This window comes from Anolis carolinensis, chromosome 1 (genome assembly GCF_035594765.1).
Source record: "Anolis carolinensis isolate JA03-04 chromosome 1, rAnoCar3.1.pri, whole genome shotgun sequence".
In the NCBI taxonomy this organism is placed as follows: domain Eukaryota; kingdom Metazoa; phylum Chordata; class Lepidosauria; order Squamata; family Dactyloidae; genus Anolis; species Anolis carolinensis.
Genome location: NC_085841.1, coordinates 280,160,444 through 280,174,023, shown reverse-complemented (window position 1 = coordinate 280,174,023; position 13,580 = coordinate 280,160,444). Strand labels below are relative to the sequence as shown.

The 13,580-nt window shown below is 37.7% G+C and overlaps 1 long non-coding RNA gene across 2 annotated transcripts; it reads right to left on the bottom strand.

Annotated features, from left to right (window-relative positions):
* Positions 1-3,590: 3,590 nt before the first annotated feature.
* Positions 3,591-13,554, bottom strand: LOC103278241 (uncharacterized). Of its 2 annotated transcripts, none has more exons than XR_010001967.1 (4): positions 10,714-13,554; positions 6,532-8,093; positions 5,203-5,321; positions 3,591-4,212 (listed from the first exon to the last, which is right to left on the bottom strand). It is a non-coding gene; the product is annotated as an uncharacterized LOC103278241 (long non-coding RNA). The 2 variants fall into 2 exon arrangements; XR_010001966.1 differs by having other exon boundaries at positions 8,020-8,093.
* Between the last annotated feature and the right edge of the window lie 26 nt (positions 13,555-13,580).

Here is a 13,580-nt window from a genome sequence, read left to right as displayed (position 1 = left end):
ATTTACAGACTGAAGTGGGTTATGCCAGCACAAGAGACATTTGCCTATTCTGCAGCCTGCGCAACTGTGCATTACTAAAAAAGGTCTTCTGAGTGATTTTATTATTTATGATTATTATCTGGTGGTCTGCCACGTGCTCTACGCACAAACCTGCGTTTGGGTTTGCTGGATGAACTGTTGTAATTTGCTGGAGTAGGAATTTTGCAGAAATAGAATTCTAAAAATATGAAAAATATGTACAAACATGTACATTTTACTAAGATTTGAAATAGTTCAGAGCTGACAGCTGTAAGAAAACGTCGAGGAATTCTTAGATCTTTTCACACAGGAAACATTTAAGGCAAGGCCACTGCTAGCAAAAAATTAAGTTTTATATGCCTTTCAGTCTACACAGACAAGACAGACTTTTGTTTTGTGAAGATGTTTAGTTTGTAACATATAGCACCATTAGAAAACTGTTTATGTCTATTTCTGTATGTAAGGTTTTCCAGAGACTTTGGTGGTGTCACAGCATATATTTCATAGTATGCTCATGGACAAGCAGGCTGCTTAAATTACTGTCCTAGTCTTTGCAGCTACTTAACACTACAAGGACATTGTATATTGCTATCACGCAGCAAGGCTTGCACTTCCATATTAAATTCTGGTGCATTGTATTTGCTTTGATTCTCAACAATGTTGCTGCTGATCTCTTGTTCCCAAAGCTGTTACACTTTGAATGAGGAAATACAGCGTCAACAGAAAATTCTAAAAAGTTTAAAATTGTATTTTCACATCAGCTGTTCTCAATTTTAAGGATGCAGAGTGATTAAAAAAAAAAAAGATGGGCCAAAGACACCACAGGTTGAGCATTTCTTTTCCAGAAGTCTGAAATCCTTCAAAATCCAAAATGTCCATTTGGGTGGCTGAGATAGCGACGTCTTTGCTTTCTGATAGTTCAATGTATTTAAACTTGTTTTATGTACAAAATTATTACAAATATAGTGGATACAATTACCTTGAGGTCCTCTCAATGAAACATAAATGAATTTAATGTTTAGACTTGGGTCCTATCTACACAATATCTCATTAAGCATAAAGGTAAAGGTTTCCCCTGACGTTAAGTCCAGTCATGTCTGACTCTGGGGGTTGGTGCTCATCTCCATTTTTAAGCCGAAGAGCCGGCGTTGTCCGTAGACACCTCCAAGGTCATGTGGCCAGCATGACTGCATGGAGCGCTGTTACCTTCCCGCCGGAGCGGTAACTATTGATCTACTCACATTGGCATGTTTTCAAACTGCTAGGTTGGCAGGAGCTGGAGCTAACAGCGGCCGCTCACACTGCTCCTGGGGTTTGAACCTGGCACCTTTCGGTCTCCAGCTCAGTGCTTTAACGCACTTCGCCACCGGGGCTCCCTCCTCATTAAGCATATATATATGGAAATACAGGTATTTCAAAATTCAAAATCCAGCATTTTGAACAAAGTATGCTCAGCCGGTATCATGAAAATTGATATTTCAAATGAACTGAAGGAAAAGTAATGACAGCTTTCTCTGAACTACAGAGCCAAAGCAACCCCTTAATATTCGAAGGAAGGAGTAGTAATGAAACAAGTAGACTGCAACTACAGTGACAATGGCAGAAAACTAGGAGGCTGTCTGAAGTTATAATGCAAGCAGCTTCAGCTTGGGAAACAATAGTTAAAAGAAATCCAGTCCCTGCCTGCCCAGTGACAAGGGCTACTTTTTTTTTTATAATATCTGAGGGGACAGGATTCTTGGGAAGGTGGGTCTAAGGCTGTTTTTGTTTCAACAGATCTTCAAAGTAACTATTGAAAAGGGCTTTCAATAAGGTGTTATGTTGTCTGTATTTGTTGTTGTTGTTAAATATAGGTTATTAAATTGTTTTTAATTCATTTAAAAGTTTGATTGTACTGTATTTTAACTTTTGTTACATGGATAATAATGTGTAATTTTATCTGTGCCTTTTTTAACTTTGTAAACTGCCTTGAATCTTATGGGTAATGGAAAGGGTGAAAATATTAAGACCAAAATAGACATTGTTATATTTCCTGAACTCTATTATTATCTGAAATCAAAAGTATAAACTCTGGACAAATATCCTGGATGCCCTTTTTTGGCTCTCAGCTACTGGAGATGTTTTGTGCAACATTAGCTAAGCAGGATGAAAATGACTTTCCTGTGGCAATGTGGTTTCTTGCTCCTATACCAAAAAGCACAATACCATGCTTTTCAACTTTATTGGAGCAACATCATATACATCTCCTTTTAACTATTGACTTGCCACAGACAATACATTTCAAAGTCTAACATATGAACTATGATGGTAGCTCATGTAGAGGAAATCTCTTGAGTAGTCAGTGATTTTAAAATCCTTCTAGTGTTATGTCCAGGTTCCAGAGCTCTGATCCCTATCTTTAACCTTATTCTGCTTCTTCGTACTGAGGTACAAATGCATCAAAACTAAATTCTTCTTCTGTCTTGAGACTTTGCTCTTCATGACCTGCAGTACTGCTGCAACTGTAAAAAGCATTAACTTGGCCTAAAAGAATTTTTAAAGAGCTGTTTTACATCCTCCTCACCACCCCCATCTATCACAATATGGAAATGTCACCTGCTTTCACCAGACAGTCCTGACACTACAAAATACTCTATAAAGTATTTTATAAAGCAATGCTTTTGACACGAAATAAATAAATAAATAAATAAACTCTATAAATGCCTCTTGTTGGTTCTGACTTCTAAGATACCAAGCAAAAGGTTTTTTGAAGAATGGTTTTTTAATTACACTTATATGCAGAAAAAAATGAATATTTAACATAAATGTTTTGGAAACCTATGCACACAGTCTGGAGTAGTGAGCACTACCTTCATGTCCTGATCACAAAGTAAGTATAGTATTTGTAAACTCAGTCATGGGAACACAATAGGTGGGCTTGTTTTTTATGGCCATATGACTTTTACATTTGTTTTGATGTTGTTTTTACAAATGGTATCAAAAAAATTAAAAAGTAAAATAATGGGAATATATAGTCTAGGAACTGCATATTTTAAGTGATTTTGACCAGACAACAGCATAAATCTAACTGTTAAAACAATTACACTGGACTCATTGAATTGAAAGTGTTGATTTAACAAGTCCAATTGAATCAATGATTGCATTTTAATTACTGGATTTAACTCAACTGCCAGAATTCTCATGTAAGATGTGCTATGCAAGCAGGGTGACCTTTCTGGTCAATAAAAAATAGTTATATACATCTGATAGTGGTGGGATCAGAGTTCTTCATGCAGACTATTGCAAAGGCACAATAATGTACTTAGAATCATATGTCAATTCATACACTGCCATTACGCATTTTGCAATGAGGTGATGGCTATGCATACTCACTGCTTCTTATATGTTGCACTTTAGTAGTATTCAGTATGGAAATTGTATAGTGTTTGTGTAGCACAACTCTGTTGGTAAATATCTGTGTTGTGTTGAGCTGCTGTAGGATTGAAAAATAACGTAGTATTGATTTCCTAAACAGATTAGGCCTTTTCAACCCATCCGGATTCAACAAAATTAGGAGTGAATTTAAGAGATGCTGAGGTTAACATACTTTTTATTTATTTGTTTCTTTCAAAAACAACTCTTTCAGGAATATGGAAACATCACTTTGATGTAAATCAAAGTAAACATAGCACTAAATAAACAAGTTATCGTTTCTTCCTGGTTATTCTATTGTGATGAGGATAGGATTGGAAAAAACTTTCCCGTCAATTCCACCCTATCTATACATGAGCCTGCTTAAAACTCAGGCAGACTCGTGTATAGAGGCAGATCTTTCAGATAATCTGGACCCAAGCCATAGAATACTTCTCTATCCACGGAAATATAAGCAAACATTCAAAATATTTTAATAAGAATATGTTATTGTTTGCACTTTAGCCCAGCAAAACAAAGGAGTTGCATTAAGCCAACTTTCAGAGGATTTGGACAATGGAGATTCTGCTCAATCTGAAGTTCTAAAGCTAAGTAGACAGTCATGAGTTGAGCAGTAGTTAACCTACCAGCTTCAGTGAACAGCTGAACTTATCTTGATCTTTCCAAGCTGAAGGGTACACTATACTGACTGATCTCCAGTATAGGCAGTAGGAGTAAAACATGCCCACAAGATAATCACATCCTTAACAGAAATTGAAAACGTATGTGAAAGTCCCGGTGGTCCTGAAACGAAAAGAAAAAACACACCCTCAAACAATTTCTTGATCCAGTGTCATCATTCATTTCTTTCATTTGAAAAATTATGGGCTTCAAAAGGACGTGCAAAGATTAATGCTTTTTTCATAAAAGGATATTTTATGAAATAGTGAAACCTAGCATATTTCTACCTGATAAATGCAGAGACCTGCAAACTCTGAACCCAGCTTGGCCTTTCTTTCTTTTGACCCTGTTTAAGTGATTTATTTATCTTTAAGAACTAAAGTTTGCTGGAGGTAGAATATGTTATGCAGAGCTTTAATTCTAACTAAAAACAATATTTAAACTGAGCAGTTTGTGACAAAAATGGTAATATAGAGAGTTATTGTCCTTGGATTGGTGTCATTTTTAGCAGGTTTTGATTTGGGAAACTGTTTTTTAATGAATGATAAGCATGATAGGCATGATAGGTCTCAGTCTTCTTACAGAATCACTCATTAAGAATATACAAAGAACACCATGTTAACAGAATGAAGTACTTTTAACTCTTATTGAATTCACCTGGGAACATTTAGTATGTTACTTTTAAGTGGATATTCATTGTTAGGGTTAATCTGCTTACCTTAAAAGGATTGTGCAAAAAGTATTTTCTATAGTCTGAAGATGAAATAGCAGTTTGGTATCTTACGACTGAAAGACGCTGACATTTTTAGTTTTTTAAAATATAGAAAAGGAACAAATGACAGTCACCTTGATCACACAGTAGGTGTGAGCCAACACCTCAAACATTTGTCTTATGGAGAGAGTCTCTATCCTCTACTTGGGATAAATTAAATAGGGATAGATATATTATTGTATTATAATTTTGATTTTTCTCTAATCATTTTTTCTAGTCCTAAATTTCTGGATCTCCCAGAAACTCATTCCATGTCGGTTTGAGGATTTTCATACACATTTGTTCAATAGCTCCTCATATTCTTTTCTTTGGCATGCACTGTCCTCTAACGTAATACATACTTGTACATTGTTTTCAGGAACATATGCATCGTTGCTTGCAATTTCTCAAATTCTTCCATATGCTACTGGATAGAAGAACTCTCAGATGTACATCCAGTTCCACACAGCTATTTTATAATCTAAAGATAAAGACAAACTTAATTTAACATTTCTTCTAAAATTGGATTTGACTTTAATTTTAATCTAAAGTATTTTCTTCTTCAATTTTTTGCCAATTGCTTGAGATCTGATTATCTGAATCCCAGTTAACTGAGAGTCCACAGATATATAAATCTCCTTGCCTGGTTTCCAACAGACCTCACAACCTCTGAGGATGCCTGCCATAGTTGTGAGTGAAACGTCAGGAGAGAATGCTTCTGGAACATGGCCATACAGCCCGAAAAACTCACCACAACCCAGTGATTCCGGCCATGAAAGCCTTTGACAATACAGTCTAGTGTAGTTTGGTTGATCTATAAAAGTAGTGTTATTTACATTGATTGCTTAATTTATGTATTTTTCCTTTGATAAGCCCATGCAGATATCAGTAACTATTCTCTGGCTCAGCTTTGTATCTACAACATGGAGGTATGATCTGCCATTTCAGCTGCTTGTAAGAATGTCTAATGGATAACACTGTTCTTTTTTTAAGAAATTTTTTCATGACTCCTTTATTTCTCTTCAGAATGGGCTGCCAGAAGAAATTACCTTGGAAGGGGTTTGGGGGATGTACTCCACATCCTACTGAAGAAAAAGGCAAGCAAAAGACAATTCAGTTCTGTTAGCTGGTTTCTCACTCCACTTTACATTCTAGTTGTAACTATACCTTTAAGTTTCTTTATTGACCTACATCTATTCCCATAAGGAGCCCCTTCCCCCCGGTGGGTTAAACCCAGGTGCTGGCAGGACTGATGTCTTGAAGGTTGGATTGCTGACCTGAAGGTTGCCAGTGAGAGCGTGGATGAGCTCCCTCTACCAGCTCCAGCTCTGTGCAGGGACATGAGAGAAGCCTCCCACAAGGAGGGTAACGCATCAAACATTCGGGTGTTCCTTGTGCAACGTCCTTGCAGATGGCCAATTCTCTCACACCAGAAGTGACTTGCAGTTTCTCAAGTCGTTCGTGACATGATACAAAATCTATTAACATTTCTTTTATTACTTGCTATGCCATTTTTTTTAAAAAAAATTGCAATCTCATTTCCTTTTCAATATATAACTGGCTCACTATGTAGCTGGCCTTCTTCCTTTTTTGCTGTTCCCCTCAATTTTGACTCTTCATTCCATTGGAAACCTCCCTTCCTTCTAACTTTACCATACCATATTCTGTTCATTGTTTAATTTGTTACTTACTGGAACTCTGGTAAGAGCATCTACTTGGATGCGGACATATCTTTCACCTTGCTTCTTGGTGTGCAACCTTTTTTTTTTTTGTTAAAGGTCCTTTATTTGTGAGTGGCCAGGCATATTTCTGGCACCTTATCACTAATAAATAACACTAGCTTATGTGGACAGCTTGAGCCAGATCCAAGGAAGCCACTCCACCTTAGAAATGTTTTCAGAGTAGAAGGTAGTTAAATAAGGCTAAGGAAACATTTTCTGTGCTCTTTGTTTTTTAATGCTTTGGCACAAGCAAAGAAGTCTCATTTTTGGCATACCACAGTGTAGGAATTAAACCTTCTTGATACAGCGAGCTGTTTTTCAAGCAAAACATTTGCTGATGAAAATATTTTTTGCTTACTTTTAGTTCAGGTTAGCAGCAAATGCTTCTGCTATCAAATATTCCACTGCACACAAACCTCTAATATGTATATTCAACAATTCAAATTTTAAGAAAAAAGAAAAAAAGTATTATATGCATAATAAAATGCTTTAAATAATAATTGTATACAGCAAATTAAATAGAACATAGAGTGAGAAAGAAAAAAATGTGACAAGACTGCATCTTGGATAAATACAGAAGAACAAAAATCTTATTGGCTGTTTTCTGCTTGATTTTCATGTTAGATTGTTATGTTTGTCACAAAAATTGATTTTCTGAGTATTTCTGGCAGTCCGTGACAGCCTGAGGATTCAGACCTAATTATTGCTTGCACCTGCAATGACTTGTTTTGGTTTGGTCAAGGCTACAGACAGGCCTATAAAAATTCATTCTCATATGTATGGGAAACTTCCAATTCGCTGGAGAGTTTTGAGATATCATCCCTCTAACTTATCAGCTGGAAGCACTGTAATTGCTAAGGGTTATGAGGATAAAATTGTCTTCGCCTCTTGCCTAGTTCCTCAGATCTTTGCTATAAGCTTTTGATCTTTGTCCTGGGAGTTGTAACTTTTCCACAGGAGTTGTAGTTTTACAAGGTCTTTAGCCTTTCCTGCCAAAGAATTCTGGTGCTCCACGAAACTACAATTCCCATAATTACATAGCATTGAGCTAAGGCAGTTAAAGTGGTGTGAAACTGCTTTAATTCTACAGTATAGATGCACCCTGGGTCTAGTTTCCTGACCCAGGCTCAGAGCCGGTCCAACAATGAGGCGAATTAAGCGGTCGCTTCGGGCGCCAAACATACGGGGGCGCAGTCAAAACTGCTTTTTCTGTTGATTTGTTGTAAAACATGATGTTTTGGTGCTTAATTTGTAAAATCTTAATGTAATTTGATGTTTAATAGGCTTTTCCTTAATCCCTCCTTATTATCCAACATTTTTGCTTATCCAACGCTTTTATTTTTCAGTGATTGTTTTTTGGGGAGGGCGCCAAAATTCTGTTCGCCTACACTTGAAAAATACCTAGGGCCGGCTCTGCCCAGGCTGAATGGATATTGTCAGCATAATAGTAATTCCTACCTTGGATGGCTGGGATTAAGCCAAAATTCTGTGGTCTTGGAATTCCTAAGCTCCTGACCAACCTATGCAGGTTCCTTAAAAACAAATAAACAAAAAACATGTGCCACATTTAATACTATTTTATTTAATACTACTTTACTCATAGCGTACAAGTTGTCTTTCAACGTCAATACTATAAAGTTAGGTCCCAAATATCACAAGTTATTTGACAAATGCTGTCCTTATGTTGCATATGTGTTTGAATAGATATGAATAATGAGAAAGGGTTATGTGTAGCAGGCTCCATTCTAATGTCAAAGCCATTACTAGGCTATATGGTTAGGCATTCACACAAATAATTTCTCTATGTATTTGCTTGGATCCAGAGAAGCCCTCTGTGAGTGGGAGGACCTCCTCAAAAAAATGGAGTGGCTGAAGACCTGACAAAAGCTGCCACTTATGGAAAGAACAGATTTTTTCTATTCTCGTTTCACCTCTCATTTGTTCAACAATTGCCCAGATGTCCAGAATAGAGAATTGGGGGGGAGGGGGATCTGGAAGATGAAACCAGCAAAATTGCCTTCCATAGGGCACTTCATAAGTCTGTACCCAAACCATTATTTCAGTAATCCCAGCAAAATGGTTATTCCCATTGATAAAAGTCAAGAAGCTGCCATAGTCACTTGCTGAGACCACTAATAAGTTCGCAACCATGCAAGATCTGATTGAACAACTTCTTAGTAGGTCACAACCTCAGTTCAATCCTATATACAACTACTCGAACATTAACTCCTTTCACTTTAATGGAACTTACTTTTAGGTAACAGTCTATGGTATTGCAGTCTACAGTACAACACAATATTAAAAAAAGATTGCTATTGGCCGGGATGCATTCTTATTGGAAACATACAAAAACAAAGTGATTATTGTTGTTGTGTGATTTCACGTCATTTTTTACTTATGGCAACCCTAAGGCAAACTTATCATGGGGATGTCTCAGGAAAATTTCTTCAGAGGGTGGTTTGTCCTTTCGTTCCTCTGAGGCTGAGAGAATATTACTTGCTCAGGTCACCCAAGGGGTTTCCATGGCTGAGCAGGGATTCAAACCCAAGTGTCCTAGTCCAACCACTATACCATGCAGGCTCTCCTGGATTCTTATACTCTATTTTTAAAATACATACGGACATTTCAGAAGGAAAATACTGATTTAACTGAATATACATAAAGGTTCTATGTCTATTTTATTGCAATACTCATGAAATTCCAGATGCATTCATCAATTTATTCTTCATTAGCACTATCACATTCTGTCACACAGAAAGGATACGTGCAATTTCCTGCACGGAAGTGGTAACGTATAGGATGTGGCTTTGTTGAATGTCTTATTTCATATAGTTTAAACGATCATTGAAAATATCAACTTTTAAGTTATATGAAGTAAAGTTGTATAGAGTTGTATGTTTTTGTAAGCTGTTCCATTTATCCATCCTTATAATCTTCACAGGCTTCAAAAGTAATTGCTTTGTTAAACATAAAGGAAGTCTGATTTCAATTTGCTATCTACATCTACATTCTCATATTCTTTTAATAGATTATTTAAAGCTATCACTAGAATCTTTCAGTCAAACATAAGTGAAAGTTTTATCTTACTCTGGATATCACAAAAATAATTTATTACTAAGGAAACAAAACCTTTTGTCTCTCAATATATTTCTTCGAGACAGCTGTGGTATTTCAGTGAAACACAAAAGCTGCAATGATCTGGGCTGCAATCAACTATTTTTAATAGGAAATTTTTACAGACTTTTAATAAGATCTCCCAACATAATTTATGAGGAGAGGTTTTGAAGTGAAGAGGCATTGTTTGGCAAGTGTTCTTCCTCTAATCTCAGGAAATTTAAATAAAAGAGGGCTCATTTCCTCTGACTTGGGATTTCTTCCACACAGAAAAAGTTAAGAAAAACACCTGCTACATCAACCCACAAAAATAAGTTTATCCATAGTCCAAACAAAATGCATTCAGAAAAAAAATTGGAAGACACAAAGCTCTGGGGATTCTAGTTCATACTGGGGTAATCATTATTGCTTGCATTTAATGGCAGAAGCTGACCTACTTATTTTATTCAGTCCAAGTAATAGGGTGGTTGCATGTGCCTGCTTGCTTAACATGTTACTAGATATAACAAGCTGGGACTTGACACATTTTCACACTTAAATATATGTAAATATAAAGGCATTCTACAATCTTTTGCAATCAGAATTATTCCAAGTTGCGAAACTGTGCAAATGGGAGACATGGCCCAACAATGACCATCCGGTCTGTCTGTTTGCAGGTAAAATGTTGATGGAGAACTGATCATTAGGACCTCTTTTTTTATAACTGAAAGCATCTTAGCACAGCATCTTTTAATAGAAGCCCCTTGCTGCCAAAGTTTAAAAAAAACTGTAGTTTCACAAGTTGGTTACAACTTGACATCAGACTTTCCAGACAACCACTGCCCCTGGAGAAAAAGCGCTGTAGCAGTTATAGGACAGGCATCTTGCTACCAAAAGACCTACATTCAGTCTCTGGCAAGCACTGACAGGAAAGCTGACTGAAATATGTAGAGCTGCTGTCAGTCAACACAGATGGAACTGAAGAGATCTATCATGTCATTCAGAATAAAGCAATTTTACAGGCAGGACATCTTATAGAAAATAACTTTTACTTCTTACTGGTATGGGCAAGGATTTCCATAGGCTTCAGAGGACTCATTAGACTGCTACAACTGGAAATAGATTTCTCTTCACACATCTTTTCTTGCAATCGTTCTAAAGGATACTGGATACAAGAAGGGTAAGCCTTTTTCTCTGTCCAATGCTTGAGCCTACATGTGCAACCAAAACAGAGAATTATTATCATCACTGAAGGTCATTTTGCAGACCAAGTAGTAAGGATATGCATCAGCACAGCATTAGATGACTCATCTTCTGCAATGCTCAAGCATCTCTGGGCCACTTCTAAATACTTAAGGGACTCCTACATATATAGAAGCTTCCATGATAAAAAGGGGTGGTTTGCTCCAAAAACTACCTTATATTACAAACATGTTTTATTCTGCCCAGTCTTCTGCACTTTTAAATGAAATGGCAATACTGCACTACAATTCTACAAGTCTGCAATATATACAGTACCATACAAAAATATTCACTCACTGCCCTTTGACTTTTCCAAATTTGTTTTGCTGCATTTTTTATTGCATCACAGTGTGAATGTATTGCTTTTGTTGCTTTAATTTTTTAAGTGAATTCTTCCAAAGACAAAATACACACACAGTAGAGTCTCACTTATCCAACATAAACAGGCCGGCAGAACGTTGGATAAGCAAATATGTTGGATAACAAGGAGAGATTAAGGAGAAGCCTATTAAACATCAAATTAGGTTATGATTTTACAAATTAAGCACCAAAACATCATGTTATACAACAAATTTGACAGAACTTCCTGAAATATAACCAACAGTTGTTTTCACAAGCTCTTTAATTTGGCATAAGTTGCCTTGGATCTTGTGGCCCAAGAAAGTTGGGATATATCTGTTATCTGTCAGCATTCTGCCTGTAAGTCTAGCCAAGAAAAGTTAAAGCAGCCTTGAACTGGGAGAGACTGGACAATTAATGAGTTCACCCCGTTTTTAAAAAGTGGGTTGAGTTAGGGTTATTTACATTCACTTTTCAGTTTCATTTTATAATTTTCTAAAATCTGAAGAAGAGTCATTTCCAGCAACCACGTTCAAAATCCACTGCAAAATCATCTTGAACCATCAATTCTTGTAAGCATTAGTGGCCTCTGATGACTTGTCAGATTCTGCATTCCGCAGTGTGTCTGCCTGGCAAATTGGAGGTGTTTAACATTATCGTAACCAGGGCTATTGTGAGATGATGCATTATATATGTTGCCTTTATCCATAACAGTCTTCTTCAATTCATAGCCTTACTCCAGACAAAAGGCTCGTTGTGCTACATATCCAAAGGCATTCTGCACCCATGTCATCTTTCTGCTGAACAGTTTTGTTTTTGCAGAAACAAAAAAGTGGGAAATCAAGAATTACAAATGGGAGATGATGTCATCTGGGGAAGGGTCATATTACCGTGGAGTTATGTCCCATAGCATTATAAAGAACATCCTTCCGTTTCTCATTCCTCATCGCACATTGTCTTTTCTTGCCAGTTTTATCATGCCCAGAGCCGGCCCTAGGTATTTTTCAAGTGTAGGCGCACAGAATTTTGGCGCCCCCCCCCCCCCCAAAAAAATCACTGAAAAATAAAAGCGTTGGATAAGCAAAAATGTTGGATAATAAGGAGGGATTAAGGAAAAGATTTTACAAATTAAGCACCAAACCATCATGTTTTACAACAAATCAACAGAAAAAGCAATCTTGACTGCACCCCAGTATGTTTGGTGCCCGAAGAGACCGCTTAATTTGCCTCATTGTTGGACCGGCTGTGATCATGCCAGGCTCATGAAGCAGGATTTTGAGAGAGAAGTGTCAATGCTTGGTAGCGGACTGCCAATAGGAACAACCTTTACTCAATGTCACTAAAGCGATTCAACCCAGGCCTAGAGCACAGGTTTCTGCCTAGGTTTCTGACAGTCCTAGAGCACAGGTTTCTGCCTAGGCTTACTGAACAGTTTAGATTAGAATGCATTGTCGAAGGTTTCATGGCCGGAATCACTGGGTTGCTGAGTTTTCTGGGCTGTATGGCCAACCGTGTTCCAGAAGCATTCTCTCCTGATGTTTTGCCCACATCTGTGGCAGGCATCCAAAGAGGTGTGAAGTCTGTTGGAAACTAGGCAAATGGGGTTTATATATCTGTAGAAAGTCCAGGTTGGGGCAAGTGTGAATGTTGCAATAGATCACCTTGATTAGCATTTAATGGCCTTGCAGCGGCAAAGCCTGGCTGCTTCCTGCCTGGGAGAATCCTTTCTTGGGAGGTATTAGCTGGCCCTAATTGTTTCCTGTCTGGAATTCCCCTGTTTTCAGAGTGTTGTTCTTTACTTACTGTCGTGATTTTAGAGTTTTTTTAAATACTGGTAGCCAGATTTTGTTCATTTTCATGGTTTCCTCCTTTCTGTTGAAATTGTCCACGTGCTTGTGGATTTCTATGGCTTCTCTCTGTAGTCTGACATGGTGGTTGTGAGAGTGGTCCAGAATTTCTGTGTTCTCAGATAATAGGCTGTGTCCAGGTTGGTTCATCAAGTGCTCTGCTATGGCTGACTATGGCTTAAGCGGCTGAGGAAGAAAAGGAAAGGGCCTGAGGCTGTTAGGAATAAGGGAAGTTCAAGCCCAAAATACCTAGAGTGCCCAAGTTACCTATGCCTGCAATAGGAGCCTAAATCCCCTAATGCGGTGATTCCCTTACTCTACTGGGATTTTGGACTGCAACTCCCAGAAGCCTCAGTTGTTTCGGCCAAGTGTTAGGGATCTTGGGAGCTGAAGTCCAAAATACATAGAGGACGGATGTGGGAAATACTGCGCCGTGATTGGCTGCTGCTCACCTCGTGACCGCCTCACTGAACAAGCGTCGAGCGAGAGAAACGTCGC